General features: G+C 33.5%; 1 protein-coding gene across 1 annotated transcript in view; it reads left to right on the top strand.

The window, feature by feature from the left end:
- The window catches only part of ELP4 (elongator acetyltransferase complex subunit 4), a 247,577-nt gene that overhangs the window by 98,869 nt on the left and 135,672 nt on the right, over positions 1-13,036 (top strand). The window lies entirely within an intron of this gene.

Genomic DNA, 13,036 nt, shown 5'->3' on the forward strand with positions numbered 1-13,036 from the left:
CTTGAAAAGGAAGGCAGTTCTGACATACGCAGCAACACTGATGAATCTTGAGGCCATTATCCTAAGTGAAATAAGTCAGTCACAAAAAGACAAATACTGTGATTCCATTTACATAAGGTACTTAACGTATTAAAAATCATAGAGACCAGGCGCCTGGGTGGCTCAGTCGTTAAGCGTCTGCCTTAGGCTCAGGTCATGATCCCAGGGTCCTGGGATCAAGTGCCACATTGGGCTCCCCGCTCTGCGGGAAGCCTGCTTCTCCCTCTCCCACTCCCCCTGCTTGTGTTCCTGCTCTCGCTATGTCTCTCTCTGTCAAATAAATAAATAAAATCTTAAAAAAAAAAAAAAATCATAGAGACCGACGGTAGTATGGTGGTTGCCAGGGTCTGGGGGGAAGAGGGAATGGCAAGTTATTATTTAATAGGTACAGAGTTTCAGTTTTACAAAATGAAAACAGGTCTGGAAATTGTTAGTGGTGATGGTAGCACAACATTATGAATGTATTTAATATCACTGAACTGTACATTTAAAAATGGTTAAAATGGTAAATTTTACATATCTTTTTCCGCGTTCAAAATTTTGAAGGAAAAAAGTTGATCTGAATAGGACAATTCCCCTTCTTCCCTTGCTGTTTCTATGTATAAACCTCCTGAAGCTACACTCTCAGGAAAAGAGGTCAGTCCTCCCCAGATAGAAAAAGAGGGATCTTTGCAAGATTTTCCTCAACGGCTCAAAAAGTCCTTTTCTTAAGAATGTTCAAGATGGGGGCGGCTGGGTGGCTCAGTCGTTAAGCGTCTGCCTTCGGCTCAGGTCATGATCCCGGAGTCCTGGAATGGAGTCCCACATTGGGCTCCCTGCTCCGCAAGAAGCCTGCTCCTCCCTCTCCCTCTCCCACTCCCCCTGCTTGTGTTCCCTCTCTCGCTGTGTCTCTCTCTGTCAAATAAATAAATAAAATCTTAAAGAAAAAAAAAAAGAATGTTCAATAGGCTGGGGTGCCTGGCTGGCTCAGTCAGAAGAGCATGCAACTCCTGATCTCAGGATCATGAGTTCAAACCCCACATTGGGTGTAGAGATTACTTTAATAAATAAAACTTTTAAAAAAACCTTTATTTTCTCTTTTTTTATTTCATTTTTTTCCCTGGAGAGAGAGAGTGGGCGAGGGGTGTGGAGGGTGAGAGACAGAGGAAGTGGGAGAGAGAAAATCCTAAGCAGTCTCCATGCTCAGCACGGAGCCCAACGCAGGACTCAGTCTCATGACCCTGAGACCATGACCTGAGCCAAAATCAAGAGTCAGACGTTCAACCCACTGAGCCACCCAGGTGCCCTCTCAAAAGAAATTTTTTTAAAAAAGATTGTTCAAGAGGCAAGTTTGGGACAATTTTCATCATTATTATTATTATTGTACAGGCAATAGAGAAACTAGAATTACATCATATATTTTTCCATGGTATTATTTTATATGTATATATATTATATATATTAGAAATAATAAAAAAATTGGCTGCAATGAATGGAATGTGAAAATCAAAATAAGCAAAATCACTGAAATCATTTTTTCTAATGTACATACTAAAACACTATGAGGGAAGGGGGGATAGGGGATGGGTGGGTGGGTGATAGACATTGGTGAGGGTATGTGCAATGGTGAGCACTGTGTATTGTGAAAGACTGATGAATCACAGACCTGTGCCCTGAAACAAATAATACAGTATATGTTAATAATAAAAAAAAAATTTTTTAAACACTATAATTTAAAATGACATTTATAGCAGAAGAGTTTTGAGTTTTGTTTTCCTTTACTTCTCTAGGAAATCATAATAATAACAATAGTGATAGCAGCTGATAAATATAAAACACTTAAAGTCAGGATCTAATGGTTCTTATAAATTTTTATATAACTGTATAACTATAAAATTTGATATAACTACTGTTACAATCTCCATTTTACACATAAGGAAACTGAGGCACACAAAAATTAAGAAACTAGATGAATGTTCAGTACTTGAGAAACCATGATTTGAACCCAGAAAATGGATTCCAGAACCACATACTAGAATATGTAACAGGTTTTTATTCTAGAACTCATTCAAAGCTAGTGAATCTCCTATCTTTTATCTTAGAGCTAGAAATGACATGGGGTTCATCTGTGCTAGGCTTCTGCCTTTGGACAAGTAAAGCATTATCCCTGTTTTGCAACTGAGGTCTGAACTGCAATGGCATGTTCAAGCAAATCACAGAAACCAAGACTGTACTTGGTGAGATTACGTGGGTCTATGCAAACTCTACATATAACTACATTAACAGAAATATGAGATATAATTGAAATTTGGAGTTTGCCAAGGAGATAAAGAAATACCATTTTAAGATGCTGTATCTAAACATACTGTATAAGGATTAAAGCGGAGACTTTGTTAAGGACCATGTGAAGTTTGTGACACATGAATCCTTCATGAGGATTCCTTCATGAGCTTTCCTTCAATGTATAGGAAAAGGTTCATACTTTCCTTTAAGAAAAAGTCACTATTTTAAGTGATTATTTAAGCATTTTAAGATGGTCTCATATAGCACTGTATTCCTTCCTGCACAAGGGGAAAGAGAAGTGTAATTGACAGTGTATCCCCATACATTGTCAGCGACTTGTGCTTTTGAGCTTTCTGAGGGTTACCATAGCAACTTTCTACTGTTCAAGTTAGCATTCCTCTTCAATAATTAAAATTTTTAGCAAAATAAAAATTAAATCTTAATCAGAAAAAAATTTTGACTTTTCACATCAAGATTTCTTTTTTTTTTTTAAGTAAATACGTGGGGCTCAAACTCACAACCCCAAATTGAAATCAAGAGTTGCATGCTGTCCCAACTGAGCCAGTGAGGTGCCTCTCAACATCAAGATTTCTTAAATCCAAATATTTCCCTCTCAACAAATTGGGGAGAAAAATCTGCATTTCTTATAAATTTAGTTATTAAGTTGTGTTTTACTATTTTATTCATTCATTCATTTTTTCTACACTGTTTTTGAGTGACTGGTAGTGCTATAGCCCACTTTTTATATCAGTGAAATTTTAAAATTGAACAAGATACTGGTTCCTTTCAGAGACCTTACTCTCTAGTTGGGAGATAAACATTAAAAACTTGTGTTACAATTTGAAAATGAAGTTAAGGAAACAGTTGCATTCATAACAGCACCAAAAAGAATAAAATACTTAGGAATAATTTTCACAAGGAAAATGTAAAACTTATACTCTGAAAACTATAAAACATTGTTGAAAGAAATTTTTAATGATCTAAATGAATAGAAAAACTTCCAAGGTTCATGGATCAGAAGGTTCAAAATTAATATGACCATAGTCTCCAGACTCATCTACAGATCCAATGCAGTCCTTATCAGAATTCCAGTTGACTTTTTGGGAGAAATTTGCAAGCTGATTCTAAAATGGCTATGGAATTTCAGAGGACTTAGAATAACCAAAATAATCCTAAAAAGGAATAAAGTAGGAGGGCTCATAATTCTCAATTGCAAAATTTACTATAAAACAACGGTAAAAGGCAGTGTAGTACTCTCATAAAATAGGCATATAAATCAACGGAATAGAATTGAGAGTTTAAAAATAAATCCATACAGTCAACTGATTTCAACAAGGGTGCCAAGACCATTCAATAAGAAAAGAATCATCTTTTTCAACAAATGGGATGGGACAACTAGATAGCCACATGAGCAAAAGAATGAAGTTGGACTATTACCCCACAGCATGTACAAAAATTAATTCAAATGGATCGAAGACCTAAATGTAAGAGCCAAAACTATAAAACTCTTAGAAAAAAACTTAGGGAAAAATCTTTATAACCTTAGATTTGGCAAAGAATTCTTAGATATGGCACCAAAAGCACAAACAATGAAAAAAAAAATAGACAAAGGGGACTTCATCAAACTTAGAAACTTCTTTAAAGTAGCTTCCATGCCCAATGTGGGGCTTGAACTCACAGCCCTTAGATGAAGAGTCACATGCTCTACCAACTGAGCCAGCCACGCACCTCAAAATTAAAAACTTTTATGTTCAAAGGACACCATCAAGAAATCATAATGATGGGTGAAAATATTTACAAGTCATATATCTGATTAGAGATTTGTATCTACAACACATAAAGAATGCTTTCAACTCAATAATAAAAAGACAATTCAGTAAAAAATGGGAAAGGAATTTGAATATACAATTTCCAAAGAAGATAGACAAATGCCCAGTTAGCACATGAAAGATGCTCAACATCGTGAATCATCAAAAATGCAAATCAAAATTACAATGAGATACTACTACATTATCTAGAATGGGTAAAATAAAAGGTAGCAGTAAATGTTGGCAAGGTGAAGAAATTAGAACCGTCATACTTTGCTGGGGGGAATGTAAAAGGGTACAGCTGCTTTGGAAACAGTCTGGCACTTTTCAATGATTCAACATAGAGTTATCATATGACCCAGCAATTCCACTCATTAGCATATACCCAAGAGAAATGAGACCATGTGTCCACATAGAAACATGTGCATGAATGTTTATAGCACCCTTATTCATAAGAGCCAAAAGATGGAAACAGCCTAAATCTCCATTACTGATGCCTGGATAAACAAATGTTTATATCCATACAATGAAATATTATTTGGCTATAAAAAGGAATGAAGTACTAATATTTGCTACAAGATGGATGAACCTTAAAAAAGATTATGCCAGGGGGGTGGGAGGATGAGTTAGCCTGGTGGTGGGTATTGAGGAGGGCACATTCTGCATGGAGCACTGGGTGTTGTGCACAAACAATGAATCATGGAACACTTCATCTAAAACTAATGATGTAATGTATGGGGATTAACATAAGAATAAAAAATTAAAAAAGATTATGCCAAGTAAAAGAAGCCATCACAAAAGAACATATACTATATGATTTCATTAATATGAAGGTCCTGAATAGGAAATCTGTAGAGACAGAAAATAAATAGCGTTACCTAGGGTTTGGAGTGTAGTGAGACATGGAGACCTTGAATATGCAGAGGGGTGATTTGTAAAAAGATTGAAGGTTTGGGTTTTTTTTTAAAGTGAAGAAAATGTGATAAAATTGCCTTGAATGAGGGTTGCACATATCTGTGAATACTAAAACACCACTGAATTGTGCACTTTAAATGGGTGAATTGTTATTTCAATAAAGCTGCTGATAAAAAAAAAGATAAGTTACAAAATAGTTGGTAAATCTGATAGCAGAGTTATGAGGATATCAGATCAGAACTTTAGTCCAGTGATTCTCAAACTTTTTTATCTCAGAACCTCTTTACACTCTTAAAAACTATGGACAATCTCAACTTTTTTTTCATTTGAGTTGTATCTAATATTTACCATGTTAGAAACGGAAAGAAATTTTTAAATTTTTATGAATTCATTTAAAATAATAAAATGATTACACAATTGTAAATAATAATGATTTTCCAAAAGAAAACAAAAATTTTAGCAGGAAGAGTAACGTTGTTTTTACATTTTTCCTTAGTAGAAAACAGCAGGTTCTAATATTTGCTTCGTTATTCAATCCATTGTGATATATTGTTTTGGTTGAAAAATGAAAAGAAAATCTGACTTCATACAGATATATTGTTGGAAAAGAGAGAACTGTTTTAATAGCCTTTTCAGATAATTGTGGATATTCTTTTTCAATATACACTGAAACTCAAAAAATAATAGTTTTATAAACATTGATTACAATGTGGAATCAAAAACTGTATCAGTGAACTTTTTCATAGTATGTTACACTAAAAGGCATTGGCTTATTTTGTGCTTTGAATGGGTCTTTTACCCATTCAAGATATCAACATTTCATTCCTTGGTCATTTGGAAGGCATTTATTCACCGAGTTATGCAGATCTTCCAAATATTTACACATTTCATTATACAGTATCAAACAATCATATTGGTTAATACCAGCACCATCTACAGTGTTATACGTGCCACAGTTTACTTTTATTGCTGATTAGTTTTTGAATGTAAAAATATACCACAATTTCTACTGATGGGCTTGAGTTCTTTCCAGATTGAAGCTATTATGAATAAAGCTACTATGGACATTAATGTATGAGTCTTTGTACAGATATGTATTTTCATCTCTCTAGGAATCACATCCTTCCAAACCTTTTTATTTTTGGTCTTTCATATTTTAGCCATTGTAGTGCACGTAAAATGTATGACATTGTGGTAATTTACATTTCCTTGATAACTAATGATGTTCACCATCTTATCATATACTTGTTGGCTGTTTGCCTGTCTTCTTTTGTCTGTCTTTTGTCCATTGTTTTGAGTCATTTATCTCCTCATTGAATGGTAAAATTCCTTAAATATTTTAGGTATATCTTTGCAATAATATTCTTCCAGTCTATGACTTGGCCTTTTCTATTAACAGTATCTTTTGAAGAGCTGAAGTTTTTAATCTTAATGAAGTTTAACTTATCAATTTTTTTAATGGTTAGTAATTTCTCTCCCCTATTCCTCCCATTTTACAAATCTTTGCCCTCTCTAGGGTTTTTTTCCTATGTTTTCATCTAAAAGTTTTGTAGTTTTATCTTTTACTAACAGGTCAATGTATTCCAATTTGAATTTTTTGCACAACTTTAGTTCATGTTCTCAAATTGTTTTTGACTTATTAGTTAACATTCTAATTATATGTTAACACACTTTACATTCACTAGTTCTCTTTTCTTTAGTATTACTATTTACCAAGGTACTTACTGTCTGCCTCATATATGTGATTTCAATTAATCTTATATATCTAATGCTTTGTGGTCTCTGGGAAGTTAGGGCTACATATTTATAATTTTCTTTTTTGCCAGCTTAGGTTTATGATAATAATACATCATTAAAGACAATAAAGTATAAAGATTCCTAGCAAAGCAACTAGGCTTTTTCTAGATGTTCAATAAATGTTAATTAAAGAAATAATGATTCTTATTTAGGAAATTATTTCTAATATCTGATTGTTGAAACTTCTTGAATCTTTATTATAAATTATGTGATTTTAGCATCTTTTGTCTAACATACCCCAACCTTATCTGCAAATGGTCAATTTGTTAAAATGTCATTTAGTTACCTTAATTATATACAGGATATACCAGCATATTTCAAGCCTTATGACTGAAAAGTTTGGCATAAATAAGAAATGAATTTTGCCTCCTTGGCCAGTAGAATTTATTTATAATTTTATAAGAGGATAATTTATTTTTCCGTTAAGGGCTTTTTACAGATTGTGCATGAACCTAACATTGTGAGTTTACAATCACATGAATATCATAGGGAAACTCCTTTCTCTAATCATCTTAGACATTGTACACTTACTTAAATTGTTTGCATTGTTAATGATGTTAAGTCATTATAAAGTTAATACTTTAATAAATTTGGTTAGCTTTAATGAGTTTCTTGATTACGATGATAAGTAAACTTTGGAAGAGACTTATCAGATACTGGTGAAAATATTGCTACTCTTACTAGGGCTGCAACTATGCTATTACTATAACTATTAGGCACATACCACATGCCAAGCACTCTACAAGCATTATGTTCTTGAATATTGACCACAAGCCTTACTTCTATTTTTACAAGGTCACATAGTTAATAAGTGGCAAGGCCAGTAATGTTCTAACTCGTGTCTTTCCCTGACTCCAAACTCCAACATCTTCACTGTTAAGTTATATAGCTAGCTGCCCTAATCATCACAAAAACTTTGCAAGATAGGCATAATGCCAATTGCAAATAAGATTAAACTGAAATTAAGTGATTCGGCAAAGTCACATATTTAATTACATATTTAAAGCTAATATCAAACTCAGATCTGTTTAAAACTTACTCTTTCCTCTGTCACACTACATCTTTTTGTATCTTGAATTATTAACTACCTCCGATGACAGTAACTTTCCATTAGGAAGAAAGTTCTAGGCTAACATGGCTATTGTTCAGTATTTTTCAAGAGAAAACTATCATTCTAAAACCCTTGATAAATTAGTACATGTGAAAGATTAAGTAAAAAGTTTCATTGCAGTCAGGGGAGGGAAAAAGGATGGAAGCATATTTCCTTATGTGTAACTGCAAAGCAAAGAAAAACAATTATGAAATAAACACATGTATACATGTAATTTTCTTTATTTAGTCCAAAGGGATCAATGCAAGAAAAAGGAAAAAAAATTTTTTCAAATTTTCCTGTGTAAGGAAACAACGGTCATACTATCAGATGAGCTCAAGTCGTCCTATCTATATCACCAGTTAAATAATGATTGAGATGATAAGGTGGACTGGATGTCTGAACATTATGCAATATTTGCACTTTGGTATTTTACAGATACATTTAAAACTTTATATAACTGGAAAAGATACAGTTTAAATTTATGTTTTTTAAGGTACCAGTAAAAAGACTATTTTGAAATGAAAATAGGAAAGTGGAGGGTCAGACTTGGTGATGAGTCTAAGGTTAAATAATGTGAGCAAGAATTAAGATGTGTTCCTCAAAATAGAGAGTATCTTTTAAAGACTGCTCATCCATCTAAAATTTTCCCATTTTCCATAGTCTCTTCCCTCGGCAATTTTTCTAGCTATCATATAAGTAGTTTTCTGGCCCTAATATCAGTTGAGCTATTAAAAGAAACAAATTATTCTTTTGATCTTTGAGCATGACATCTCACCATATATTTTTTTTAATATCAAAGTACTTAGGAGAAAAATATAAGACTTAACAGTTTGCTTAAGCCAATCATGATGTAAATAGGGGATAAAACTCCTAATAACTCTTAAAGACCACAAGGAAAATCGCAATGTTTAGGCTAAGGAAAGAGAATAAGAACTGGAAGCATTATGCTTACAAAGCTAATCAAAGACATATGAATAAACAGAACCAGGGGACTCTGAGTTTATTTAGTAAATCTTACAGAGTGATTTCTCTGGGCCAGTTGCAAACCTTAGCTGTCTTCAAATATTAACTCATTTTATCTTCACAATAAGCCCATATGGTTGTGCTATTATTGTCTCCATTTTACAGATTAGGATACAAGGGACAAAAAAAATTGAAGTGACTTTCCCTAGGTCACACAACTAATGAGGGGCAGGATTTAGACCAGAGCAGTACCCTCTAATTACCGTACTCTTAACCACCATGCTATGCAGCTTACTCAATGGAAGGACTAAAATACCGTCAAAATTAAGAAACAGACTGTGCGCAGGTAGCATTCAATGACAGAAAGAGCCTCGGCTTTTGGAGACAGATAGACTCAATTAGTCATATGGTTTTAGTCGAGTCTTAACTTTGTCAGCCTCAGCTTCTTCCTCTGTAAAAATGGGGTGCAGAAGGCTGAATTCAGAGGATTAGCGACAACACGTGCTGACGCAGTACTAACACTCAGTATATGTCAGCAATCGTTACCTTCACTATTCTTTTTTTTTTAAAGATTTTATTTATTTATTCATGAGAGACAGAAACAGAGGGAGAAGCAGGCCCCCAAGGAGCAGGAAGCCCGATGCGGGACTCGATCCCAGGACCCTGGGATCATGACCTGAGCCGAAGGCAGACGCTTAACCATCTGAGCCACCCAGGCGCCCTACCTTCACTATTCTTACTTAAAAAGACTTCCGAAATCGAGAATTTGAACAGAGATCAGGCGACAGAAAAATAAGTTGTACAAGTGCACCAAAGCAGTAGAAATCCTCAGCTTTCTTTCTCTTTCCATACAAGACTCCGACAGAGTCTTCTCACAGGTTAGGCCTGACACAGACCCGGAGGCCTGCATGAAGTCAGATGGCCAGCTAAATCATGGTAACATCACCGTGTTGTACCATGACTCTCTAACATCGTACGTCAGCTTCCTCTCCGCTGCGACAAGTGCCATTCTACAGACTGAGTCAGGATTTAAGTGGGTGGTTGAATGTCTAAGGGTAATTTAACTCATTCATTCACTTAACAAATATTTACTGCAGGCATTGACACTTGTGGGCATATAGTAGTGCGTAAGACAAACAAGGTCCTGATCCTTGTGGAGGTTTTTCAGCAATGTAAAAGATAGTATGGATGGAGCAGAAAATGAGTATATGTAGGTGTTTGGATGCTTGAGCTTGGAATTTGATAATAAAGTGGTTTCTGTAGGAAATAGAAATGTAGTTTCATATCTTTGGAAATGTCATATAATTAAACATCTATAGGTAGTAGAGTTGTGATACCTTTAGTTGAATATTTTGTGTAAAATATCACTAGATTAAAAGTCCATAAAACATCTATATCTCTTAAATTGGTAAAACAGCCAATCAGTGTTCTTTAGTTATTAGCATTCTGTCAGACTTGTACAGTAATGATTAGTTACCCTTTATTATACTTTTGGCATGCTTCCCATGTTTAATTTCATTGTAGGGAAGGAACACATAGTTAAGGAAATTGCAAAGAGGGGGAAAAGTTAAAATAGGGAAAATAATGACATAGATTCAAAACTGACTTGAATTTATTGTTATAATAAGACTTTTGCAAGCAGAATGAAAAAGAATTATTTTCAAACTTGCCTTTGAAATATTTTGTGTTCAGCCTCACAACTTTGAACTTGGAATTTTTTTTTTTTATTTTCTTTGGGTTAAAACTTATTTCCATAACAGCACAGGAAAAAATAACAAGCATACATTGAAGCAAATATATAAAAATAAATTCTAAATATCTGTTAAGAAAGCATTAAAATTATTCATCAAATATATTATGAATGTCTTAAAAAATATATCGTCTTAAACAATTTTCCCTGTGAGGTTGTAACATTACTCATATTAATATATCTCATTCTAGAAAATAGTTTGAGCATCTGCTCAGAAACATTGTATTGAAAATGTATGTGAAAATGGCCAAGTTAAATACAGACTTTGTTACATGCTAGACTATGGAGTAAAGTGTCCTTAGAAAGAGCGGAACTATGGCCGGCTCCCCTATATTCCAGCATTACCCAGTTCCCAGATCCCTGCTGTGTAGTTGTTCCACTCGCCAAGAAGCCTGTTAAAGAGCCCCCCAGAGCATGTGTACAGCCCTCCATGTTAATAGTTAATTGGTGAGGATGGCAAGATGAGAGGACAGCCGAACATGTGGTCTCTCAGACTCAAGCCGTAGACAGACCTTTAGTTATAATAACAGCAGCTGCTCACGTTCTCACAACTCAACTGTTCAAAACTGTTGTCGAATGAAGGTTGTCGTGGATTGAAAAAAAAAAAAAAAGAGGGAAGGTTACATCTAAGAAAAATAACTAAAACCCTACCTTGAAACTCTTACTATGTATTTAAGTATGAGAAATATTACTTCAACTCTTTAAAACTTAAGTATAAATTTCTAATTTAAAGGTTGTTCTGTTTCAGGTATATTGAACATGCTACTGCTTTTTTCCCATTTACTGTTAGAAATGTTTGTGCACCATTCAAAACTTTTTAATGAGATTTTTTGCAAAGTGATAACTTTGAAGCAGTTACAATAGGATACTGTTTGATTTCCATATCAGCAAGATATGAAGCTATAATTTTTTTTTGGTCTTATGAATGGGAACTGGCTCACTGTTAGTGAACTCTGTCATCCACCTCCAAATTATATAACATTTTGTGCCTTTTAAATTAATTTTATTTTCAATTCCTAGTGACAGTTGTGTGCTTGAAGAAAATGATAACCGATAACATTTATTCTTTTTGGAAATAAAAATTAAGTTTTATGCCAAAAAAATTTAGTTTTATGCCTTATTATGATTTCATTGGTAAGGTGAAAGGAAAATAAATTTCTCTTAGCTAATGCATTTTATTTACGCAATCTATGACAGGTTGTTCTTGATTTGTTTTTATTGATCAAAAGCACTTTTACCTGAAACTGTCAGGAAATAAATATCCAAGAACTTAGAATTGTGATTAAAATGGGGGAGGGTGGCTATTTTTCTACACCTTTCTCAGAACTTTCCTTTCAGGAAGAAAATTTACTTTTTATTATTGCTAATTTATTCCAACTGTCATAACCTACTTTTTAAAGGAATTTTTAAATATAAACAACAACCTAAAAAATTCCTCCTTAATTATATAATAATGCAGGGATGAAAACTTCTTTGACATTATTCACGATAAAATATTAAATAACATTTTCTCATTCTAGAATACTTCTAAATATTGCCAGCATTTAATGTATTTGCTTACAGAACATTAGTTTATAAACTATTTAAATTTTATTTTATTCAGAATAGATTTCAGATTTGAAAGTGGCCTAGAACATATTTTGACTGGTCATCATTGGCATTTGGTCAGTTAATAGTCTTATTCAGTTTTTATCATATAACCCATGTTTTCTAACAATTTGATCTGTGGACTTTTTTCCCCATCTATCTCTTTGAAGAAAACCATCACCAGTATGTTAGTTTATACCAAGGAAAACTCATTTTCTGAAGGAAAGCAGGAAGAAAATGTCTTGTTATAATGTCTCTTGAAAATTGAAGATTTTAGTGTGTTATTTTAATTGATATATTTTCAAATTAATATTTTACAACATTAATGTAATAAAGCTTTGAACCCACTGGAATGAATGAATGTTTCAAAGTAGAGAAATTCAGAACAAGTCTTTTCGCATCCATAAACTTTTGTGTTCATGCTGAGTATCTTAGCAGCTAAACTCTTAAGTCAAGTAATGGACTACTTAGAACTAACCACTAATATGGGATTATGAGAGGTGGACTCCAGTGGCCTTGTGAATTTCCCTCAGTGTGAAACCTTTTATTCTTAAAACAAGAACTAAAAATAATTTCATGGTGAAGGAACAACAGACTTTTGTGAGTTTATAACTATAAAATTTTGGAAAATATTTTTAATGTAATTTTTTATAAAAGCATCATTATAGGAAAGCATAACATCACCTTCTGTCACATAACATAATCTAAGTGCACTTTATTAAGGAGAATATTTAAGGATGAAAATTAGAGATTAGATTTAATCTCTTGATCATAATTATCAATTACTAAAAGATAAAGTCAGATATTCTGTCTGTCAATTTT

Source organism: Mirounga leonina, unplaced genomic scaffold, assembly GCF_011800145.1.
Source record: "Mirounga leonina isolate KUSES-001 unplaced genomic scaffold, KU_Mleo_1.0 Mir_166, whole genome shotgun sequence".
NCBI lineage: Eukaryota > Metazoa > Chordata > Mammalia > Carnivora > Phocidae > Mirounga > Mirounga leonina.